A 25546-nucleotide genomic window follows, 5' to 3' on the forward strand; every position below is an offset into this window, starting at 1 on the left:
ACTACAAGAAATACCTCCAATAACCCTTGCTGCCACTTTCTGGGCCAGTTGCAAAGCCCTTTTAAAGATTTTTTTTTTTTTTTTTTTTAGAAGTCCACAGAAAAGAGCATTACAGTAATCCAGATTGGGTAATAAAAAACATTGTATATCCTGTTGAAATTTTTCTGAAGAGCGCAAATCTCGCAATTTCAATACCAAATAGATCTTAAAAATCAGTGGGACTGCAAAATGTTAAGGAGGAATCCAATAACACCCCAAACTTTTAATCTCTTGCTGTATCGGGAACAACCACCATCATACACAAAATCCGAAGGGGCATCCAAAATTCCAGAGGTCGATAACCACAGAATATTCATTTTAGAAATGTTTAAATGAAGACAATTCATCGACATCTAAGTCACAATGGCATCCATATAAGATGATAATAATTGGAAACCCTGAACACAATCAGCGATAAAATTAAAAAATATAAAAAAAAAAAGAAACTGCAGATCATCCACATATAATCAGTATTGAACTCCCAGATACAAAAATAAATTACTGATTGGTGCCATAAACAAATCAAATAAAATTTCTGATAGGGAGGAACCTTGAGGCACACCACAGTTCGAAGGAAAAAACTCTGATCATATACTCCCACCAGTCACACAAAAGCTCCTATTAGTAAGGAATGAACTAAACCATTTAAACATTACATTAGTGATTTTTATTCCGCCATTACCTTACGGTTCAAGGCAGATTACAGAAGAGGATTTCTGGACATGTCCAGAGGTGTTACAGAGTTGAGCTGGTTGCTTCAGAGGATTGATATGTTTCATACAATGTTAGTTAGTCTTCATGGATTTCTTGAATAGCAGGGTTTTTATTTCTTTTCTGAAAGTTTTATAGTCTGGGGTCATGCTTAGTAGATTGGAGAATTGGTGGTCTAGTTTTGCTGCCTGTGTGGCTAGAAGGCCATCATATAGTTTTTTCCATTTGATGTCTCTGATTGGAGGGTATGTGAATGGTGTTTGGGTTCTCCTGTGTCTGGTTGTGGTAGTTTGGATTAGGCAGCTATTTAAATAGGCTGGGCTGTCACCATTTATGGATTTAAATAATAGACAGTAGAATTTAAATAGTATTCTTGCTTGCATTGGGAGCCAGTGTGAGTCAAGGTATGCCTTGGTGATGTGGTTGTGTTTTCTTAGTGAATAGAGTAATCTCAGGGCTGTGTTTTGTACTGTTTGTAGTTGTTTTATCATTGTTGCGGGGCAGGGGAGATAGAGGATGTTGCAGTAGTCAAGGAGACCTAGGACTAGGGACTGAACCATGAGCTGAAATTGTTTTCTGTTGAAGAATTTTCGAACTTGCCTGTTCCTGAAATCCCAAATGAACGTAACTCTTCCAAGAGTACTACATGATTCAAAGTGTAAGCATGTTTTCTTGCAGGGGCCCACATGAATGGAATCTGTTACCTCTGTACACTTGAAAGCAAAGTAATTTTGATGTTTTTATGAAGTTACTAAAAAGACATCTATTCTGTAACATGAAATATGGATATTAAGACATTGTGATGGTGTAAACGCTGGTCGCTTTCTTCTTTTGTGTCTCCTATATGTATTTTATGTATATTTTATTGTGTATGTTTCTACTGTGGGTCGCCTTGTGAAAGGGGGGTTATAAACAAAATAAAACAAACTAAAAAAAAAAACCTGTCGAATGTTGCAGCAACATCAAGAGACACTGGTAAATAGTGTTTCCTCTTATCGAATTCTTCACGAATCTCCTCACAAAGTGATAACAAAAGCAACTCTATATTGTGGCCTTTATGAAATCCAAACTGGAAATTGTCCAAACAACCTTGAGAGGCCACAAAATCTTCTAATTACTGCAAAAACGACCTTCTCCAATACTTTAGACATAAACATCAAATTTGAGATAGAACAAAAATGTTCCACTTTCAAAGCATCTAAAGAAGTACTTTTAAGAAGAGGACAAATTGCTGCCTGCTTTAGCATATCTGGAATATAAACAGCAGTCAAGGAGCTGACTCCAAAGATGGTGTTCTTAGCTTACAAAGCCTTAAACACAGTTGTTGAGCATGGATTCAAAGGACAATTAGACAAACTATAGTCTCAATAGTTCGAACCACATCTGCCATACCAATTGGCAAAACTTGGTCCACACTTTTCAAGTTACTTCATTAACATGCTCTACCTGCAGCAGAGGCACACTTCGCAGCACTTATCTTTGACAAAAAGTAATCTGCAAATTGATCGCAAGTTGGAAACCTATTCTTGAAAACATCTCCTTAAAACCCTGAAGCAATCAGCTCATCAAAATAATGGGGTTTTTTTGTAGTCAATACTAATTCTTTATAACCAACTAAAGCTACAACATATACCTCCCATATAAATGAATCAGAACGTTTCCTCCACCGACATTCTAATCTCTAAAGGCCCCTTTTAGCTTGTCTCACCTCCGCAGAGTACAAGGGGTTATATCTCCTTCCAGTACTCTGCACTGTTTGAAGGGATGCTAATTCATCCAAGGTAGATTCTAAAGACGAATGCCACCATTCCACCATCTATGATAGTGGTATATCATCCACCACCAACTTTGGAGTCCACATATGTTTCAAAACCTTAATCTCAAATGGGGGATGCTTATGTTTCACCACTCGTTGCTCTAAAGCAGTCTCTCTCAAATTGTATGCCCCAGCCCAGTGGTGTGCCCCAAAGAGATTCCAGGTGTGCCATGAGATATTCTAGAATTTTTCTTTATTTTTAACAATTACCTTCATAAGTATTCACTAAAATAGATAACATATACTTTATTTTAAAAATTTTTATACCGTTTAAGACCTAAACGGTTTATATAATGTTACATACATAAATTTATAAAAGAAAATAAAAACACATGGCGTAAAATGGGTACAAGTGAATCGATTTTTCACTCTGTCAAAAATTATAAACACTAGGGGACACTCGATGAAGTTACAGGGAAATACTTTTAATATCAATAGGAAGAATTTTTTTTCACTCAGAGAATAGTTAAGCTCTGGAACGCGTTGCCAGAGGATGTGGTAAGAGCGGATAGCGTAGTTGGTTTTAAGAAAGATTTGGACAAGTTCCTGGAGGAAAAGTCCATAGTCTGTTATTGAGAAAGACTTGGGGGAAGCTGTGGCTTAACCACAACACTACACACACCCCTTTTTTTTTCCTACAAAAATCACCCTATTTCATCTTAGATCCAGCCTTGCTTTGGTAGAATTAAGTTCCCATACATCATTTTCATGCACAGATACACTATGTTATACAGAGCCATCTTTGGTGTCCTGTTATGGTTGTGTAACATTCAAATGAGCTAGAGACGTGACATTATACAATGCAGCTAAGCTTGTTGGGCTTACCATGCTTTTAGCTTATGATGCATCTTGCTTTGCCATGTACTTTTATAAAGGATCCCTCAAACTGGATGATGTTAAGTTGTGCTGTGTTATTTACTGCATGCAAACCTAGACATGCAAAAGTATCACCTTGCAAGAAACCAGGATCATATCGAAATGTCATGTTAGAAGTGTGTTGAGGCAGAGATTTTGGAAATATGCCTCGTCCTATGACACCAATATGCCCTTTATGGTTTACAGTGGCTACCTTGCTGGACAGGTCCTGGCTTATCCTGATGTTTTATTTATCTTGATGAAACTATGACTTAGACATCCTAATTCCATCTTTTCCCTTCTACAAAATAGCTGGTGGGGGAGGGGGGTTCTATTGTTTAACAGACATCATTTCTGTTTTCTTGTTGTGTTCTTATAAGTTTTTCTTGATTTGTTTCACATTTATTGTTATTTTTGGGTGACCATTTATTCTAGGTTAACAATGAATTAGAATCTTGGAGCGCAGGAATTTATGATGGTTCTGAATGCCACAAACCATCAGGTTTTTATTCTGGTCAAGTGGCTTACAGTCTATCATTGATTTCTCTTCAGAAGATCAAGAATTAATAAAAAGACACACTGCACTTTTCAAAATTATCTGTGGAATCTTGTATTTGTTCTTACCATGAAGCTTTGGTTCAGACCAAATTTGAATTTCTATGGAAATCCTGTTGTAATCCCTTCAGGAAGCAGAATCACAGAAATGCAGCTGAAAACCTCAATGCCAGTGTAGCACCCCTTAGTTTCACCACAACCCTGTCTTATCACACAGAAATAGAAAATATGTCACAATGGTCTATTATTCTGAGTTGAAATCCCCAAGACAAGGCTCACTTCTACCGAATTGCTACTTAGGTTTTAGGAACTTCAGGGTATGTATAGTCTCCAGCAAAATACCAGCAAGGAAAGAGACTGTTAACTTATATCTGTTACTTTAAATAACAGATATAAGTTAATAGTTTATTGCACAAAATAAGCTTTGTTCATAAATTTCCTTTTAATGAGATCTTAGTTAAAATTTCCTTAAATATATTTTAAAGTATCTATAACAATTCTATTCTATTTAAAGTGCTCAAATAATCTTTTTTTATTACTTTTTTGCAGGTCAAAGTTAGATAAACCTAGAAATTATTTAGGTAAATATTCTTTTATAAAATTTCTTATACCTTTTTATTTAACTTATCTCTAAATTCTGTAACATTGAAACTTTATCTTTTCTCTCATAGGTGAACATTCAGATAAGTACCCCTTAGTTTCCTTCTTTTACCTCTGTGTCTTCTTCACCCTTTTCTTTATTGTGTTTTTTCTTTGTTAAACTTTAATAATTGTTTCTTTTCTGTGCAGGAACCTACTGAAGCTTCTCAGGTAAGTGTTACTTTAACAAAATTAAACCTACTGTGTGCACACAGGAAAATAAAGTTAAAAGGCTTTCTTGCATTGGCTAGTATTTGATGAATTGCCGAAAGCGGGAACACTTGTAAACACTGGAACTTAAATCTGATGAGCAGTCCACTCCCGCGGCGGCCCTTGACCAGAGCCCTAACTGAGTCTAGCCTTACCTGCGTACTTTCTGGTCTAGCAGGAACTTGTCTAACTTTGTCTTGAATCCCTGGACGGTGTTTTCCCCTATGACAGCCTCTGGAAGAGCGTTCCAGTTTTCCACCACTCTGGGTGAAAAAGAACTTCCTTATGTTTGTACAGAATCTATTCCCTTTTAGAGAGTGCTCTCTCATTCTCCCTACCTTGGAGAGGGTGAACAACCTGTCTTTACTACTAAGTCTATTCCCTTCATTATCTTGAACGTTTCAATCATGCTGGCTGGTCCTAAGAACATAAGAATTGCCGCTGCTGAGTCAGACCAATGGTCCATCCTGCCCAGCAGTCCGCTCAAGCGGCGGCCCCAAGGTCAAGACCATTTGGAGCACTGAACCTAATTCAGAGTAGCTTTCCAAATCAAAGAATTCTTCTTTAAACTCTTCATCTACCTTTTCCTTAATTATCCTTTACCAAATCCTAAAACTCAGAAGTTGCTTTAAAATCTCCTTGAATTATTTACTCCTAAATCCAAAACATTAACCAAAAGAACTACCCTTTTACTACGCAAATCAAAACCCTGACTCTAACCATGAAAGACTGTTGAGAATCCCACATGCACACACTCTCAGAATTTCCATGTGCACACTCTCTTAGAATTCTTTCCAACACTCATACATCATCCAAACATTTTCCAGGAAAAGGGCAAACAGAATGCTAGAAATGATTAAGAAGGGGATCATGAACAGATCAGAGGAGGTTATCATGCCGCTGTACCAGGCCATGGTATACCCTCACCTGGAACACTACGTCCAGCTCTGGTCACCGTACATGAAGAAAGACGCAGTACTACTCGAAAGGGTCCAGAGAAGAGCGACTAAAATGGTTAAGGGGCTGGAGGAGTTGCTGTACAATGAGAGATTAGAGAAACTGGGCTCAAAGCCTCAGAATTTATTTGCTGTTTTAAGCAGCTACTTCAGGGCTTTTCCCCTCCAAGTGATTTTTTTAAAACAATTTTTACACTTTGTTACACTGGCTTTACACATTTTAGCATTTCTCCTTAAAAAATTCAGCGGGATAGCAGGCAAAATTCCTTGAGTTATGCCAAGCATAAATTCAGTGAAGTCCAAGATTCATGGGATAGGAGGCAATGCTTTGTTGTAGATTAGGAATTGGTTATTGGACAGAAAACAGAGGGTAGGGTTAAAGGGCCATTTTTCTCAATGGAGGAGGGTAAATAGTGGAGTGCCACAGGGATCTGTACTGGGACCATTGCTATTTGACATAAATGATCTGGAAATTGGAATGAGTGAGGTGGTTAAGTTTGCAGATGAAACTAATCTGTTCAAAATTGTTAACACAATTCAGACTGATAAATTGCAGGCAGACCTTTAAAAAACTGAAAGACTTAGCATCCAAATAGCAGATGAAATTTAATGTAGACAAATGCAAACTGATGCACATTGGAAATAACTCAAATCATAGTTACTGGATGTTAGGGTCTAACTTACGGGTCAGCACCCAAGGAAAAAAATCTAGGTATCACTATAGACAATACGTTGAAACCTTCCACCCAATGTGCAGTGGCAGTGGCCAAATCAGCAAACAAAATGCTAGGAATTATTAGAAAAGGGATGGTAAATCAGCCTAAGAATGTTATAATGCCTTTGTATCACTCCTCACCATGAGTATTGTGTTCAATTTTGGCTACCATATACAAAAAAAGATCAGAATTAGAAAAGGTTAAAAAGAAGAGTGACCAAGATGATAAAGGGGATGGAACTCCTCTTGTATGAGGAAAGACTAAAGAGGTTAGGGCTCTTCAGCTTGGAAAAGAGATGACTGAAGGAGATATGATTTAAGTCTACAAAATCTTGAGTGGTATAGAATGGATAAAAGTGAATCGAATTTTTACTCCATCAAAAATTACAAAGACTAAAGGACACTATGAAATTACGGGGATATACTTTTAAAGTCAATAGGAGGAAATATTTTTTCACTCAGAGAATAGTTAAGCTTTGGATTGCATTGCACTGCCAGAGGATATGGTAACAGCAGTTAACATAGCTGTATTTAGACAATGTTTGGTTAAGTTCCTGGTATTGAGACCAATATGGTGATCGGAACTTGTAACCTGGATTGGTCACTGTGGAAACAGGATACTGGGCTAGATGGACCATTGGTCTGACCCAGTATGGCTATTCTTATGTTCTTAAGGGGCAATCACTAATCAATTGCAGCTGTTAGTGAAGTTACACAGAAATACTTTTAAAACCAACAGGAGGACATTTTTTTTCACTCAGAGAATAGTTAAGCTCTGGAACACGTTGCCAGAGGATGTGGTAAGAGCAGATAGCATAGCTGGTTTTAAGAAAGGTTTGGACAAGTTCCTGGAGGAAATGTCCATAGTCTGTTATTGAGAAAGACATGGGGGAAGCCACTGCTTGCCCTGTATTGGTAGCATGGAATATTGTTACACCTTGGGTTTTGGCCAAGTACTAGTGACCTGGATTGGCCATCATGAGAATGGGCTACTGGGCTTGATGGACCATTGGTCTGACCCAGTAAGGCTATTCTTATGTTCTTATGCTGATGTTAAACAAGAACCAGTGATAATGTACCAACTATGACCTTTTGCTGAAAGAACTGAAGCAAATGTTGGAACTTTCCAACCATAAGGAAAAATACAAATTTGGACCCTGGCAGCAAATGCCTAAGTCATAGTTTCATCAAGATAAATAAAACATCAAGATGGGCCAGGACCTATCCATCAAGGCAGCAACTGAGCTGTAAAGGGCACAATGGTGTCACAGGCCCAAGACATGTTCCCAAAATATCTGCCTCAACACACTAACATGACATTTTGATATGACATCACAGTTTCTTGCAAAGGTAATACTTTGGCATGTCTAGTCTTGGATGTTGAGTCTTGCATGTAGTAAATAACACAGAACAACTTAACATCCATTTTGAGGGGATCCTTTATAAAAGTACACAGCAAAGCAAGATGGTAGCTAAAAATATGGTAAGCACAAGCTTAGCTGCATTGTAAAATGTCACATCTCTAACTCATTTGCATGTTATATAATATGGCACCATAAAAATTGGTTTCCATTATCGACCACCGGGACAGATTGAGGAAACAGACAAAGAAATGATGGAAGAAATTAACCGTGGATGTAAATCAGGAAATGTAACGATCATGGGGGACTTCAACTTTCCGGGGATAAACTGGGAACTGGGAACGTCAAACTGCGGCAGGGAGATAAAATTCCTGGAAATGATTGGAGATTGCTTCCTTGAACAAATGGTGGAAGAACCAACAAGAGGAACTGCAATCCTGGACTTGGTCATAAATGGCATAACTGGAAGAACAGCGGATGTAGAAGTTACAGCTCCGCTGGGGACAAGTGATCACAATACGATCAATTTTACCATTGGCATCGGAAAGGGGAAACCAATCAAGACTCAAGCCACAACCTTTAACTTCAAAAAAGGGAATTATGACAGCATGAGAACCATGATTAGTAAACGGCTCAAGAAGGGGAAAGCAGAAATTCAAACGGTTGATCAAGCATGGTCCCTACTGAAAAACACCATCACGGAAGCACAAAATCTTTATATTCCGCAGATATCCAAAGCAAGGCGAAAAAAAGATCAAAGGAGAACCAGCTTGGTTATCTATAGAGGTGAAGGATGCAGTGAGGGAAAAGAGGAACTCGTTTAAAAAATGGAAATGGGAAAAAACAACAGAGGCCTGGAACTGTCACAAAATCGACCAGAAAAAGTGTCACAAAGCAGTAAGAGATGCCAAAAAAGTCTATGAGGAAAAGATAGCGCAGGAAGCCAAAAATTTCAAGCCCTTTTTTAGATATATAAAAGGAAAAAAACCAGCAAGAGAGGCAGTGGGCCCTCTCGACGACCAAGGAAGAAAAGAGGGAAAATGCTTGAGTACCTGATTGTAAAACCGCTTAGATAACCTTGATAGGCGGTATATAAAATCCTAATAAACTTGATAAACAGATTGCTGATAGGTTAAATTCATTCTTTGCCTCTGTCTTCACAATTGAGGACACTACAACAATGCCAGAAACAGGGAGGATATTCAACGGGGACATAGAGGAAAGTCTCGCAACAGTAAATGTGGAGTTGGATAGGATATACTTTCAGATTGACAAACTAAAAAGTGACAAATCCCCTGGACCGGATGGAATTCACCCGAGAGTATTAAAGGAGCTTAAGGTAGAAATTGGAGAACTATTACAAACCTTAGCCAACATGTCAATTAGAACCGGGCAAATACCAGATGACTGGAAGATAGCAAATGTCATCGCAATTTTCAAAAAAGGATCAAGAGGAGAACCAGGTAACTACAGACCTGTGAGTCTCACATCAGTTCCTGGGAAGATGGTTGAAGCACTAATTAAAGATACCATTGTGAAACACCTGGAAAATCACAACCTAATAAGAGCTAGTCAACACGGCTTCAGGAAAGGGAAATCATGTTTGACAAATTTACTTCAGTTCTTTGAGAAGGTGAATAAACAAATTGACAATGGAGATCCAGTGGACATAATTTACTTGGACTTTCAGAAAGCGTTTGACAAGGTCCCGCACACAAGGCTTATGAGGAAACTACTAAGTCATGGAATAGGAGGTGATGTACACAGATGGATCGGCAATTGGCTTGACAACAGAATGCAGAGGGTGAGCATAAATGGGAAATTCTCGGACTGGGAGAAAGTGACTAGCGGTGTGCCCCAGAGTTCAGTTCTTGGGCCCATCTGGTTCAATGTTTTTATAAATGACATGGAGGAGCAAACAACAAGCAATATAATCAAGTTTGCAGACGATACAAAACTATGTCGAGCGGTTGGCTCTCAAAAGGACTGCGAGGATCTTCAGAGGGACCTGAACCAGCTGGAGAAGTGGGCGAAAAAATGGCAGATGAACTTTAACATAGACAAATACAAGGTGATGCATCTGGGTAAGAAAAACAAGGAACATGAATACAGGATATTGGGTGTGACATTAGGAAAATGCAAACAAGAAAGGGACTTGGGGGTACTGATAGACAGGACCCTAAAGCCATCGGCTCAATGTGCAGCGGCGGCTAAGAAAACAAACAGGATGTTGGGCATGATTAAGAAGGGGATCACGAGTAGATCGGAGGACGTCATAATGCCACTTTACAAACAATGGTCAGACCACACCTAGAATACTGTGTCCAACACTGGTCTTCATACTTCAAGAAAGATATAACCCTCTGGAGAGGGTGCAGAGGCGAGCCACGAAACTAGTCAAAGCTATGGAGAATTTGAACTACAAAGAATGCCTCGGAAAACTGGGACTGTTCACTCTCGAAAAGAGAAGACTGCGAGGGGATATGATTGAAACTTTTAAAATATTAAAAGGATTTGACAAAATAGGCCAGGAAGCAGAACTACTGACTTTTTCAGATGTGATATGGACAAGAGGTCATAGCCTGAAGCTGAGTGGCAGCAGGTTCAGGACAAATGTCAGGAAGTTCTGTTTCGCACAGAGAGTGGTGGACGCTTGGAATGCTCTTCCGGAGGAGGTTGTGACAGAGACTACTGTTTTGGGTTTTAAGCGCAAGTTGGATGCACACCTCCGTGCAAATCATATCGAGGGATACGGGAAATCCGAGTCTCCAACAGGGAGCACCTAACTGGGCCTCCGCGTGTGCGGGTCGCCGGACTAGATGGACCAAGGTCTGATCCGGTGAAGGCGTTTCTTATGTTCTTATGTATAACTGTTTCCATGCATGCAAGTGATGTATGTCTTTAGGACCTTAATTCTGACTAAAGCAAGGCTAGGTCCAAGATGAAACAGGGTGATTTTTGAAACATAAAAGATGCTCTTTCAAATGACAAAGAAAAATTTAACACAATAGAGATATCTGCACCCAAAAATTGGCAAAACATTTGCATAAAAAATTGATATCACATCTTTATGTCATTATACCTTTGCTTGCAGTTGGCTGCAATGCTTCCTAGTACAAATCCTAGATGTAAATCATGGGTCAAAATAAGCTATTGAAGTAGGCCTTAAATTTCTTATTGTAACATTTTCCTCATAGTTTGCTGGCCCATAAAAAAGGAGGCTTGTGTTACAAGGTTCCAAACTTTGCAGAGGAACTTAGTACCAAGGGTTGTACTAATAAAAAAAAAAAAAAAAAAATTCAGTCCCATTCACAGGTTTTGTTAGGCTGCAGCGCCTTAACAATGTAGCTCTTTTGTGTTATGCAGAGGATGGCACTCTAAAGGTGACTTCCATTCAGCTACCTGTAGGTCTTGAACCAATAGAGACACAGCTAAGAAAAACTTTGCATGATTTAGTTTAAGACCCTAGTGAATGTCCACACAAAATTTTTATTCAATTTGAAAGCTATCGAGTGCACGATTTTCAAAATTGGTCTACCTGATGTAGAATGCGTGTGTGCACATTACTTAAGCATTTCTACCTAGTACTTTGAGCAACACTGCCATCCCTTCCCCACCCCATCAAGTTATATAAGCTCCCAACAACCAAGAATTTCATTAACAATGTATTCAAACAAGTACTCTCTTACAATTAATCTCTGGTCCATAGACAGAGGGGCATAATCAAAAAATACATCTAAGTCCGTTTTGGGCCTAAGTTGCTAGTCGCCCAAAGTCGGCAGTGTCTAAAGTCCATTCTCGAAAAATACAATCAAAATATTTTTTATTTTTGAGAATTATCTCCCTGCAAGTCCAGCCGTTTAATTGTCCAGACCACTAAATCGTCTATCTTTATACCCCATTCTCGTCCAAAAATTTGTCCAAGTGAAAAACGCCTAGATCAAGACATTCTGGATGTGGGAGGGGCCAGAAAAGTGATGGACTGGACACCCAGACATGACAACAGAGTAGTGAGGCACCTTACAGGGCACTGCTGCAAACTTCACAAAAAGGGTGCCACATAACCATCTCACCAGAACTCCCTTATAGATAGATCATGGTGAATCCCCAAAACACCTCCAAAACCTAATAATAATAATAATAACTTTATTTTTTCTATACCGCCATAATCTTGCGACTTCTAGGCGGTTCACAGTGAAGAGAGCTGTGTGATCAGCAAATTGCAGCATACAAATAGGGAAGATGTCACTGAGCAGTCAGTGATTACAGAGTACAAATTAGTAAGAAATATAATATTAACATGTTACAGTGAAGGGGGCTGGATAGCCAGCGAAATTCAGAATACAAATGGTGAAGAAGTCACTGAACAGTCAGTGAATACAGAATACAATTAGTGAAAATACGCAGTATCAACATGTTGAGTAATAGTTTTTAAAAGGGGGGGGGGGGAGTTGTCTGACTAGGAAATAAATCTATTGAACAGAGCGGTTTTAATTTCTTTCCGAAAAGCACCATAGGTCGACCTGGCTCTATCGATGAAATTGCCTAGCCAGGTTTGCTGTCTACCAGCTTGACCTACCTATCTACAACCCCAATAGCCCTTATGGCTGCAGGTGGCACCTATATGGCAGTATAGTAAGGTTTGGGAGGTTTTGGGGGTGCACATGTTTCACCATGAATGTAGTGGTTAGAGTGGCTTATGGGCCTGAGTTCTCCTCTCTATGGTTCACTAGCCAACCCACCAGACTATTTAAGCCATCTCTGTGCAGTTCTATTAGGCTTTCCAATGCCAGGTGCTGATGTTCTGAAGGCAGATATGTGAAGTTTTTATTACGATTTTTATGGCAGTTGGGGGGGGGCAGTGATCACTGGGGGAGTCTGTGGAGGTCTGTATTTTGTCTCTACAATGGTTATCTGGTCACTTTGGACACCTTCTGGACACTTAGACCTGGTTTTAAATCGCCTAAGTTGTTATATATAATTTCCGTCTTGGCAGTCTCGTTAAACTTTCGGTTATACTTGCAGTAAGTCTAGGTCGTCATGTCCCGCCCAAATATCGCCCTCACCACTCCTCTTAACACGCCCCTTTTAGCTCTGGGCTTTCAGTAGCACTGAAAAGGCCTAAGTCATTTTTAGATACATCTAAAACCTGGTTTGTTTATCAGTACTTGGACGACTTGTCTTACTGATCATCCAAGTGCCGATTTAGGCCGGGTTTTAGACATATTTCGATTATGAGCCCCTTCGTACTTAGTAAAGGCAGAGAAGAATTCTAATTCTTTGTATAAGTGACTGGGCTGTAAAAAGCATTATCTATGAGTCAGTCACATCCCAGCTCAAAAAATTCTCTATAATATACTTAAAATATGCAAGCAGTATTTGTTTTCCTTTTTTATTATACAGGTCACTAAAAGGTACTTGCATTTTGCAGCATATAAAATAACATGGTTTATTAAACACAGTCAAAATTTTCAGTAATTCTTTTCTATGCTTGTCAATAAGAAACATCTGGACCACCTTCACCATTCCAATATTATATAGTTTGCCTACTTCAGTGACTACATTTCAGTCACATTGTCCAAATGTGTGTGCCTCTGTTCTATCAGAATTCTCTGTTTCCCATACCTTGCAAAAAGTTATATCCCTTACTAAATCCCTCTGCACTCCAAAATGCAGTACTTTCACTTCTAGTTTAGCAAGTTATAAGGGGACATACACAGCCACTGAAAATACAATATAGCCAGACAATGTGATCTCATAAGCTGTCTCTGCTGCAAGAACTGAGCCTAAAAGGAGGTGGCTTCCCCAATGTAATACGAGTCTATATATATTTTAACACCTTCTTTTCACCAAATTCAATTAATTTATAGTTTATTCACTGCATCTATGTTTCAAACAGAGAATGACAAGGTGGCTGTTACCCACGGGTAACCCGCCGAAACTGTGGGGGAGGGGGAGTGCTCACTGCGGGTACAGGAACAAGGCCATCCACTGCCCCATTGAGCGGTGAATGGCCTTGTTCCCGCAATTAAGGGAAGGTACATGGGTGGTCACTGATCGCGCGCGGCCCCCTCCCTCCTTATCGGCCAAATCTATCTTCTGTATCTCCCTCCCTCTTATCTTTGCGGCGCGTTTTAGGTTTAGAGAGCAACTTGCTCAAGCTGCCAGAGTCTGCCTGCAGTCGCGTGCATCTGTGGGTAAAAGCTTCTCCTCTAACGCAACCAGAAGTTGCATCAGAGGAGAAGCTTCCACCCACAGACACACGCAACTGCAGGCAGACTCCGGCGGCTTGAGCAAGTTGCTCTCTAAACTTAAAACGTGTCACAAAGGTAAGGGGGAGGGAGGGGGATGTTAGGACTGCATAAGAGGTGCTGAAGGGTGGTGAGGTGGCAAGAGGGAAGAGTGGTAGTGGAAAGTAAAGGAACAGACGCTGAAGTGGGGTGGAGAGGAACAGATGCTGAAGGGAAGTGGGGAGAAGACACTGAAGAGAAATAGGGAAGACGCTGGAGGGAAATGGGGAAGACAGAGTGGGGACCGAAATGGGGAACAGAGAGTGGGGAGAAGACAGAGATGCCAGTCTATGGGGGGAGTAGAGAGAAGATGGATGCCAGACAAATTGGAGGGGGTGAAGGGAGAGGCACAGTAACAGAGCAAATGGAAGTCACAGAGAGAAGACAGACAGTAGATGGAAGGAATTGAATGAGAAGATGAGGAAAGCAGAAACCAGACAACAAAAGGTAGAAAAAAATTTCTATTTATTTTATTTGCTTTAAGATAAAGTAGTATATTAATTGAGTTGATAAAAATTTATAAACAAAGCCCTGCCAGCTGAACATCTCTTTCTCTAGTTCAGCAGCCAGAATTTTGATTTATAAGGAAGGAATAAGCTACATATTATAGTACTGAGGCTTTATGGATGTTGCGGGGATAGTAGTCGAAGGGACGGGACAGTGGTTGCGGGGACGAGGACAGTAGTCACGGGGGTGGGGACGGGGCGGGGACAAATGTTTTCCCCGTGTCATTCTCTAGTTTCAAACTTAATCCCCAGTAGTATATTTAAATTACTAGAGCTGCACAAAAGCTTCCAAACACAGAATATTCGTTCTAAAGTTTAAAAAAACTCTTGTCACTAAATACAAAACACTCCTCATTCATGATGCAAAACATGTGCAGTATTTTAAATCCTTGACCTACATGAATCCAAGTAAATCAGGATGTTCTGTATTACCAGCCTTACTTAAGTCATACTCCAATGTATATATAAGACAGTTATGAACAGTTGAAAATCAGCATGGTGTGCGTCTTTTATTCCAAAGGGTTTGGTTTAGTAAAGCTCATTATCTGTCCATAAGAAGTAAAAAACTTGTTTAATCATTACATTACATTACATTACATTACATAAGTGATTTCTATTCCGCTTGTGCCTTGCGGTTCTAAGCGGATTACATGTTAGAAGACTGGACATTTCCAGTAGCATTGCAGTACATATAAACAAGAATGCGTTAAGTTACAATTGTTGTTCTGGACTTTTCCAGGATAAATTGGTAGTAGATAGTAGATAGTGATAGGTTGTTTAGACGAATAGAGATAATATTGTCCGGATTCTGTTGTTTAGACGAGTAGAGATAATACTGTTCGGATTTGGGTGTTGCTGGTGGTGGTGTTTGGGTAGTCATGAGAGCATTATCTTAAACTTTTGTGAGGTTATGATGATGGGAAGTGTTTTTTGAAGAGATGAGTTTTGATTTCTTTTCGGAATGCTTTAATGTCTATTGATTTGGTCAGTAGATTGGTGATGGTAGTATCGATCTTTGCTGCCTGTGTCGCTAAAAGGCTGTCATATAGTTTCTTTCGTCGTGTTCCTTTGAGAGGGGGGTGAGTGAATAGGCTCTGGGTTCTCCTTGATCTGTGTGAGAGGTTACGGTGTAGTCTGTTGTTTAGGTAGCTGGGTGCTGTTCCATGTATTACCTTGTATAGTAGACAGTAGAATTTGAACTGAGATCTTGCTTTTATTGGTAGCCAGTGTGAGTCTAAGTATGCTTTGGTGATGTGGTCGTATTTGCCCAGTGAGTAGATGATTCTGAGGGCCGTGTTCTGAACTGTCTGCAGTTGTTTTATCATGTAATTTGGGCATGGTAGGTATAGGCTGTTACAGTAGTCTACAATACTCAGTACTAGGGATTGTACTAATATCTTGTATTGATCTTTGTTGAAGAATTTTCTTATTTTTCTTAGGTTACGTATTGTGAAGAATGCTCTTTGGATGATTTTGTGGATTTGAGACTGCATTGTGCAATTTCTGTCTAGTAGGATTCCCAGGATTTTGAGTGTGCTTTGCATTGGGTACTTGATTGTGTTTACTTCTAGTTCTGTGAGAGAAGGTTTTTTTTCCCTTTCCAGTAGTAGGAATTTAGTTTTCTCCGAGTTCAGTTTTAGTTTATGACTTGACATCCATTTTTCTACCGTTTCCATTATCATTTTCAGGTAGTTTGTGGATAAGGGGTCTTGAATATTAAAGGGGAGGAGGATAGTTATATCATCTGCGTAGCTGAATGATACTGTGTTTAGGGCGTCTAGGGTTATGCCTAGGGATGCTATGAAGAGGTTAAATAATATGGGTGATAATGGTGATCCTTGTGGTACTCCACATGGGTTTGACCATGGGTCGGATATGTGCTCTTTTGATTTGACTTTGTATGTTCGTGTTTTGAGGAAGCTTTGGAACCATTTGTGAACATTACCTGAAATTCCTATTGCGTCTAATATCTGGAGTAGTGTGTGATGGTCAACTAGGTCGAATGCCGCAGAGAGATCGAGTTGAATGAGAAGCAGCTTGTTTCCTTTGCTGAGGTGTTGTCGGGCAATGTCTAATAGTGATACCAATAGAGTTTCTGTGCTGTGGTTGGATCTGAATCCAGATTGTGATGGATGTAGTATGTGATGGTCTTCAAGGTAGTTGGAGAGGTGTTGTGCGACAAGGCCTTCTGTTATTTTAATGTATAGAGGGATTGAAGCGATTGGTCTATAGTTTACAGGATTATCTATAGGACCTTTGGGATCTTTTAGGATAGGTGTAATTATGATTTCTCCTAATTCCGGTGGGAAATGACCTTCACTTAGTGTTGTTTGAAGCCATAGTGTGAGGCAAGCTTTAAATTTGGTGGAAGCTGTTGCTAGTAAGTATGAGGGACAGTTGTTCAAGTCACATGAGGATTTGCTGTATTTTTTGTAAAGCCTGTTCAAGTCTGACCATTGTATCTTTGGGAAGTTTGTCCATATCCTGTCTGCTGGGATTGCTTCATCTGTTTTGGGATTAATTCGTATTTCTTCTATGTTGATTCTTGAATTGTTGAATGTGGATCTGGTTGTGATGATTTTGCGTTTGAAGTGATCCGCTAATTGGGTGGCTGTGGGTGTTTGGTTTCCTTGGGTGGCGAGAAATGGTTTGGTATCGGTGAGATTTCTTAAGATGTCAAAAAGTATTCTTGTGTCTGGTTTTTCTGTGCTGATGAGTTTGGAGTAGTAGTTTTTTCGTTTTTCCTTCAGTTTGGTATTGTATTGTTTGATTAGGATTTTCCATTCATCTTTGATGTTGTTGTGTTTTTGTTTTTTCCATGACCTTTCTAATTGTCTGCATTTTCTTTTTAGTTGTAGAAGTTCGTTGTCGAACCATTTATTAGATGGTCTGTCTATTTTGTTTTTGTTTTTTATTGGAGCAAGTTCGTTTAGTGTGGATTCACTGAGGGTCCTCCAGCTGTTTATGAATTCTTTGGGGTTGTTGGGGTCGATTTCGGGGTCGACTGTGTTCCAGAATGTGTGAGGTTCTATTTTCGGTCTGAATTTGATGAGTGTTTTCTTTGGGGTGGGTTTGTTGTTATTTTGAGCCCAATTGATAGTGAATGAATATTTGAAATGGTCTGACCATAGAGTAGGGTGCCAGGACCCGTTTGAGATGTAGATGTTTTGTGTGTTTTGATTTGGAGATGAGTAAGCTGCTATATCAAGTTGATGACCTTTTTCGTGTGTGGGTTCTGGGTTGAGAATTTGATAGGATAAAGTGTTGAGGTATGAGAGTATATCTGTTGTTTGTTTGGATGATTGATCTTCTAAGTGGAGATTTAAGTCTCCGAGGATCAAGTTATGTGTGGAGGAGAGTGAGTTCTGGAAGATGAATTCTTCAAGTTCTTGTTTTGAAGTATTCCATTTACCTGGTGTAATGTAGCAAATAAGACAGTTCAGATTTCCATTGAGTGATTTGTCAGATATTTGGCAGGCTAGCAGATCAAGATAAGGGGTGGAGTGCTTGGTTAGTACGTCGATGTTGAGATTGTTTTTTGTTATGATTGCTAGTCCTCCTCCTCTTCTGTTTTCTCGACATACTACTTCAAGTTTATATCCTTTGGGGCAGAATTCTGTGATGCTTGGATCTGACTCAGAGGTGAGCCATGTTTCGGTTAGGAAGAGACAGCCTAGATTGTCTTTGGTCAGCCAATCTTTGATTAATTCTGCCTTTGGGCTTACGGATCTGATGTTCATATATGCGCAAGCAATTGTAGTGTATTTTGTGGTTGGTGTAGTGGTTGTATTGATGATAGTTCTTGGTGAGGTTTGGTATTTTTGTGTGTTTGAGTTAGGTTTTGGTGGGGGTCTTTTTCCCCAGATGGTGGGGATGCTGGCTTGGCTGGATAGTGGGCATGGAGTTAGTGTTCTAGTGGTGTGCAGTTTTCTGGTATGTTGAACAGGTCTGTGTGTTGTTGTTAGGATAGGGATGGTTTGTATTTGGTAGCCTGTGGTTTTCCATTTTGCTATAAATGTGGCAATTAGTATGAGGGCAAGAATGAGGTTGTGTGTACGCAGTGCCATTATTTTTTTTTTTTTTTTTTTTTTTTTAAATTTGTGAGGATTGCGGTTTGGTAGTTATTTGAGTTGGTTGTGAGAGTGGATGTATGGGTTGTGTTCTGAATTCGCTGGAGAGGTGGTTTGAGAGGCAGGGGCTCTAAGAGAGAGCTGAGTCCTCCTGCTTGCACGGCGTCGGGCGGAGGAAGGAGGGACACGATGGCAGAAACTTCCTCCTTCCTCTGCCTAGGAAGTCGCTGGGTGGGGGAGGCTTTCGGTGGCCCTCAAGGGCTGAAGAAAAAGTCCGACTCAGAAGTCGGTCTGCGTTCGGTGATCCGCGGTTGCTGGAGCGGCAGGGGCTCTAAGGGAGAGCAGAGTCCTCCTGCTTGCACGGCGTCGGGCGGTGGAAGGAGGGACAAGATGGCAGAAACTTCCTCCTTCCTCTGCCTAGGGAGTCGCTGGGTGGGGGAGGCTTTCGGTGGCCCTCAAGGGCTGAAGAAAAAGTCCGACTCAGAAGTCGGTCTGCGTTCGGTGATCCGCGGTTGCTGGAGCGGCAGGGGCTCTAAGGGAGAGCAGAGTCCTCCTGCTTGCACGGCGTCGGGCGGAGGAAGGAGGGACAAGATGGCAGAAACTTCCTCCTTCCTCTGCCTAGGAAGTCGCTGGGTGGGGGAGGCTTTCGGTGGCCCTCAAGGGCTGCAGAAAAAGTCCGACTCAGAAGTCGGTCTGCGTTCGGTGATCCGCGGTTGCTGGAGCGGCAGGGGCTCTAAGGGAGAGCAGAGTCCTCCTGCTTGCACGGCGTCGGGCGGAGGAAGGAGGGACAAGATGGCAGAAACTTCCTCCTTCCTCTGCCTAGGGAGTCGCTGGGTGGGGGAGGCTTTCGGTGGCCCTCAAGGGCTGAAGAAAAAGTCCGACTCAGAAGTCGGTCTGCGTTCGGTGATCCGCGGTTGCTGGAGCGGCAGGGGCTCTAAGAGAGAGCTGAGTCCTCCTGCTTGCACGGCGTCGGGCGGAGGAAGGAGGGACACGATGGCAGAAACTTCCTCCTTCCTCTGCCTAGGAAGTCGCTGGGTGGGGGAGGCTTTCGGTGGCCCTCAAGGGCTGAAGAAAAAGTCCGACTCAGAAGTCGGTCTGCGTTCGGTGATCCGCGGTTGCTGGAGCGGCAGGGGCTCTAAGGGAGAGCAGAGTCCTCCTGCTTGCACGGCGTCGGGCTCTAAATATGAAATTCTTTGGAAATAGCAACTTTGCACGAAAGCAAATCAGCCTGCAAGTCTTGAAATGAGCAAGGGGAGTTGAAGGCACCACAATTCTGTAACAATCACTTACATGTTTACACAGCAACTACATGCCTAGATATAGCACACTTATCTGTAAAAAGTGTTATCCAGGGACAGCAGGCAGATATTCTCACATATGGGTGACATCCATAGAGCCCCAGTATAGACAGTCCAAAAGTGTACTTTCGCTTTAAATTCTTTAGAACTCTCGAGACCACCGTACCGCACATGTGAACGTGCCTTCCTGCTCGACGTAAGCTCGCAAGACCATCAGTTCAGTAAACAAACTAAGAAGTCAAATAAGGGAGATGGGAGGGTTGTGAGAATATCTGCCTGCTGTCTCTGGATAACACCTGTCACAGGTTAAGTAACTGTGCTTTATCCCAGGACAAGTAGGCAGCATATTCTCACAGGTGGGACTCCCTAGCTACTATGAATGGGACGGAGGGAAGTTGTCAACTAAATAGAGAATAGATTTTGTAGAACTGCTTGGCTGAACCAACTATCCTGTCTGGAAATAGTCTCCAGACAGAAATGGGATATGAAAGTATGGACTAGGGACCCATAGTCTGCTTCATAAATGTCCTCAATGGGAGAAGAACTGAATGAACTACTGAGGCTGCCATTATTTTTACTTTGTGTGCTATTAACACAACTTTCCAGTGGCAGCCCAGCCTGAGCATGGCAGAATGATATGCAGTCTGCTAACTATGGAGAGATGGTCCTCTTGATTACAGGAGCTCCTAGTCTGTTAGGATTAAAGGACAAGAACAGATGAATTGTAGTTTTGAAAGTCTTAATTCAAAGTAGACAGTAAGCTAAGGCAAGTTTACAGTCCAATGAGTTTAATACAGTTCTCCCAGGATGAAAATGTGGTCTGGGGAAGAAGGAAGGAAAGTCTATAGACTAGCTGAGATGAAACTTTGAGACTACTTCTGGCAGGAAGTTGAGGTGAGTGAAAACAACAACTATCATAAGAAAATGTTGTATAAGGTGGATAAGGTATCAGAAATTGGAATTCAGTGACTCAGTGTGCAGAAGTAATACAAAGTGAGAATACTGTCTAAGTGAGGTGCTTGAGAGATGAAGTCATAAGTGTTTCAAATGGAGGCTTAATCAAGTGGAGAGGATAACATGTAGGTTCCAAGCAACTAGAGAAGGTTGGATTGGAGGCTTTTACATCATGAGCCTTTTCATGAACCAAGAAAGCAACAAATACAGTATGTAGCCAGAGAGAGGTTTGGTGCTCAAAGGTACACAAGTCACTGATAGTCTTGAGATGAACAGATACTGTACTGAAGTGTTTTTATTCAGTCTATTTTTTTTTTTGTATTAGTATGAGAGAGATGTGAAAGGTAATCCAGCACTGATGATAGAGGACATATGTTTGGAGCCGCACCCTATAGGCAACATCAGAAAGTAAAATGTGTCCACATGAAGCAGTAGTATCACCATGCGGAGAGATATGTGTAGGAATTTATGGTGGTTGACACTGGGACAGAGAGATGGAAGTTATTACACATGAGGAGTCAGGAACCAGGATGTAAAGTGCCAATACTGTAGATTGGTAGGCAGAAGGGATCTTTCACTCTGAGTCAAGACAGTTGAAAAGTTTGAAAAGGAATGGGTTCCTCATCATTGAGTTGATGTGGAGATCCCCAAGTCAAGTAGATTTGATGAAATAGAGATGAACTGAGTCACTACTCATAAGGTTGAAGGAATCTATTAAAAATATCTGTTAGAGCTTTCTGTTTCCTTGTTAGGTAAATTTATTCAGATATAGGATGTGCAGGAGCACCCAAGAAGAGAACTGTATCACCTGCTGACAAAGAGACTCTTCCTCCTTGCTTGATTATGTAGTAGATGGCTATCTGAGTGCTGTGTTGATCAGAATTAGTTGGTTCAGGAGACAATCTTGGAAGGTGTGAAAGGCAGTAGATGGAATATGAAAAAAAATGTTGGATGCGCTTGACCTGAAAACAGGCTCCAAGAGGCTTGAAGGCTCAAAAATGAAAATAACTAAATTAAAAGAAAATTAAACTGAAGAGCAAAATTGAAAATAATAAAGAAATGATGAGGTAAGGATAGCAAAAAAAAAAAAAAGGAATTGGGAAGGAAGAAAAATAGCGCTCTTGGAAGTCGTCCAAGAAAACAGTGATTTCAGCTCCACAAAAGACTGAAAACTGATGGCTCTGCAAACTGACTTTGGGCAGAAAGGCTCCAATGCATACATGGTGCGGGCAGTCTTGAGACTTAAAAATTTTTAAAATGGCAGCACAGTTTTTCACTGTCCCTACCAGGATCTGTGTGGATGATGTCACCCACAAATGAGAATATGCTGCCTAAGGAAGAAGTTACCAAAGTGGACCACCGTGAAGATGAGTCATTCATCATAAGAGTCTCATTGCATAAAATTAAATTCAGTGCTAAACTAGCACAACTTGTGGTAAAATAACTCAGCTTAACAGTAGTCTACTTTAACAACTTCTCCCAAAATGATTTTGGAAGGTACTTGGATACTGAATATTAATAGCCTTGTTTGAAAATCGTGTATGCAATATTTACAACTGCTATCCTCTTCGATCTATTGTACTTATCTGATGACAGTTCTTGAAAATATTCAACTAACTTTTAAATAGCTAATTCTGGGGCAGGTCCTGTGGTTCAACCAGCAATATCAAAACGCATTCTTGGTCAGGGTGTGCTACCCATGCCAGAATCTTCACTCTAGATCTACAAGGGAGCTTGCATCATCTGGACATGACAACCTGGGGTGGACAGACAAGAGACACTACCAGATTCTATTCACCCTCAATGATTGTGGATTAAATAAAAAAGTGTTATTATCTGTTGCAGGGTCCATTTTGTACAATGGGGTCTGCAGCAGGTAATACAGGATAATTACATTATTGATGTCCCAAGTAAACATCCCTGAAACCCAAAAATCTTAAATTCACAGTATTTTTAAAGCCTTAAAGATTTACATTTTAAAATGGGGGAGGGGGAGGGAGGAATTTAAGAGACAATTGCACAGTATGAAGATTTAAGAAATCATTTCATTACATGAATAAGATAAGAAGTCTGAGCCAATTTATTTCTAATGTCTATGAAATATGGCCTATGTTTGATACACAAAAAAGGGACAAAGACAAGGTTACAGGAAGGGCTATGAATAGTAAAGCATGTAAGCAGCCTGAGGGTAGTGAAGCTCAGTCCTATGATGCATCACTTCAGATGACAAAGATGGATGAGGACTGAAGGGAAGCTACCACAGGAGGTATAGCTGGAGAGAAAAGCATATATGCAACTCTATAAAAAAGTTTTGTATGCTTAATACAACACAATACAATTTGATGTGGCTTACAAAAAAGAAGCAGAATATTCCCAGAAATTACTACAATATATTTTCCTTGATTACATAAATTTTTTGTTGCAACATATTTTCAAAACATCACATAAGTCTTATATTGAAGATATTCTATATTTTATCACCTTTTCTGTACTAGATGTTTTATGATTTTGTAATCCAATTTGGGCAGTTTTGATAAAGCTGAATATAAGTAACAAGTGTGAGAATACAGACCATATTTTTTGTTTTTTTAAGCAAGTGATAAAGAGAATAGCTACATCGAACCAAGGATACCACATTTAATCAAGTGGGGAGGAGGGGGAGTAGAATTTATTCAAGTTAAGAGGCTAAGCACGGATGGGAAATATTTGGAAAACTCAGGCAATAGTCAAAATATTATACAAGACGAAACAAATATCTTCTTGTCTAGGTATTTGTCTATTATGAATTTTCTTCATTATATTGGCTGTGTGAGATGCTTTTGGCAAGGGAGAGCTAGGAGCATTAAGATTTCTTTGGCTTTTTATTTTTCTCACCCTCACTTCACAGCTCTCTGCCTCTTCTCCAGAGTAGGAAGCAGCACTAGGCCACAGAAGCTCCTCTTAGTCAGGGCCTATCACAGGCAGCAGATGCCTTTGGAGCCTGGGCAAGTAGCAGCTCTCATCCAGCCTATATCCCATTGGAGGCAGCAGACCTATTCTAGGTAGGTTTTCAAAAGCAGTGGCAGCTCTCATCTGGTTTGATCTTGCAGTTTTATACACCTCCATAATGTGCAAAAGCAACTTTCCAAATTTGGTAACACAAAGTCCAAGAATTTTCCACCTTTAGTAAATATAAAGACTGAACAAATAATACATGTTACCACTGTGATTACAATGCAGTTCATGACTTTGGGGAAAGGAGGAGACATGTATTTGTTCTGCTTTTTAGAGCTTCAGATTCAAATTGGAACCAATCTATACTGTTGCATCATGATACTTCAATCAACTATCCAGAATTGGGACTGAATTAGAAAATGAGCATAATCACTGCTATTATTGTCCTTGACCCAGGGCCATAGACCATAACTTCCTTTGGAATTTAACATGCATACAACTTCACTTCTACTACTATTATTACATTACATTACATGGGTGTCTTCTATCCTGCCAATACCTTTCAGTTATTATTGTTTTCTAGAGCACTAATTTTATATACCACCCTATTCATGAAGTTTAAGAGATTACAATCAATGATTAGCTTAAGATTAACTTTACATTAAAATACATTAATAATCAATATAAAACAGCCAAATATTAAACATCTAACAAAACATTAATAATCCCCATGGAGAGGGGCCTAAGGCCCTGATTGGTTCATATGCCTAAAGCCCCTACCAGGGGGTATCCGAGTCAGTCAGGGCCTTAGGCCCCTCCCAGTGCATCCCACGATGCACAGGGAAAAGTAAAGGTCTGCCATTTTGGAAAGGTAGGCCTGCGGGGAGGAGGGACTGGGCATTACTATCTTCTTCAGGAAAGAGGTAAGGAGGTGGGTCGGGAGGAGCTGGATGGCTGAGGAAGGAGGGAGTGAGCATCCCTCCTGCTGATATTTTTCTAAGAACAGGGCATGGAGAAGGGGAGAGTCAGCAGGTGGCACCTGTAGGCAGGAAGGAACGTGCAAACCTCCTGCTGATTTGTTTTCTAAATACAGAGAGTGTGGATCCTGGCATGGGGAGGAGGTTCAGAAGGGGGGGCGGGCAACCGGAGGCAGGAGGGAATAGACATCCCCTCCTGCCCCAGTTTTTTTTTTTTTCGAGGGCCATCTTTTTTTTAGGGGGGGGGGGAAGCGCAGCACTTTTTTTTTTTTTTAAATGGGGACATCTGTGCCATTAAAAAAAAGAAAGAAAAAAAGCCCGAACAACAGGAGACTGCTTTGGGGTTTCCCCTGCTGCTTAGCTGTTTGGCCTTCCCCTGCTGGCTCTGCACATGTGCAAGAGTCACTTTCAAGATGATCAATGGGATAGGATTATGGCTGCCCTCCACAAAACTCATTTACATTGGAAGACATTTGAACATCGATCGCTCTTTTCAAAATCAGCCAAAAAAAAAAGAGTCAACCCACAGTGACCCACATGGTCTTAATGACTGTTTTCAGTGCATCCAGCTTCATGTCTCTAAGAGAGTTTAAATGTTAAGTAAACATTAGCTTGGCAAAAAACGAAAAGGGTCAGAAGGAAAGTTAGCTCTCAGGAAGT

The 25546-nt window shown here is 40.6% G+C and overlaps 1 protein-coding gene across 7 annotated transcripts in view; it reads right to left on the bottom strand.

Annotated features, from left to right (window-relative positions):
• CHD7 (chromodomain helicase DNA binding protein 7) overlaps positions 1-25546 on the bottom strand; it is a 616542-nt gene that overhangs the window by 556720 nt on the left and 34276 nt on the right. Inside the window, exon 1 of one of the 7 annotated variants that reach the window (XM_033933449.1) lies at positions 4046-4067. The exons of the other annotated variants lie outside the window; for them this stretch is intronic. The gene's annotated coding sequence lies outside the window, so the exon portion shown is untranslated. Of the gene's footprint in view, positions 1-4045; positions 4068-25546 lie in introns of those variants that run through there. 7 annotated transcript variants of the gene reach the window in all.

The sequence above is a fragment of the Geotrypetes seraphini genome, chromosome 2 (assembly GCF_902459505.1).
Source record: "Geotrypetes seraphini chromosome 2, aGeoSer1.1, whole genome shotgun sequence".
NCBI lineage: Eukaryota > Metazoa > Chordata > Amphibia > Gymnophiona > Dermophiidae > Geotrypetes > Geotrypetes seraphini.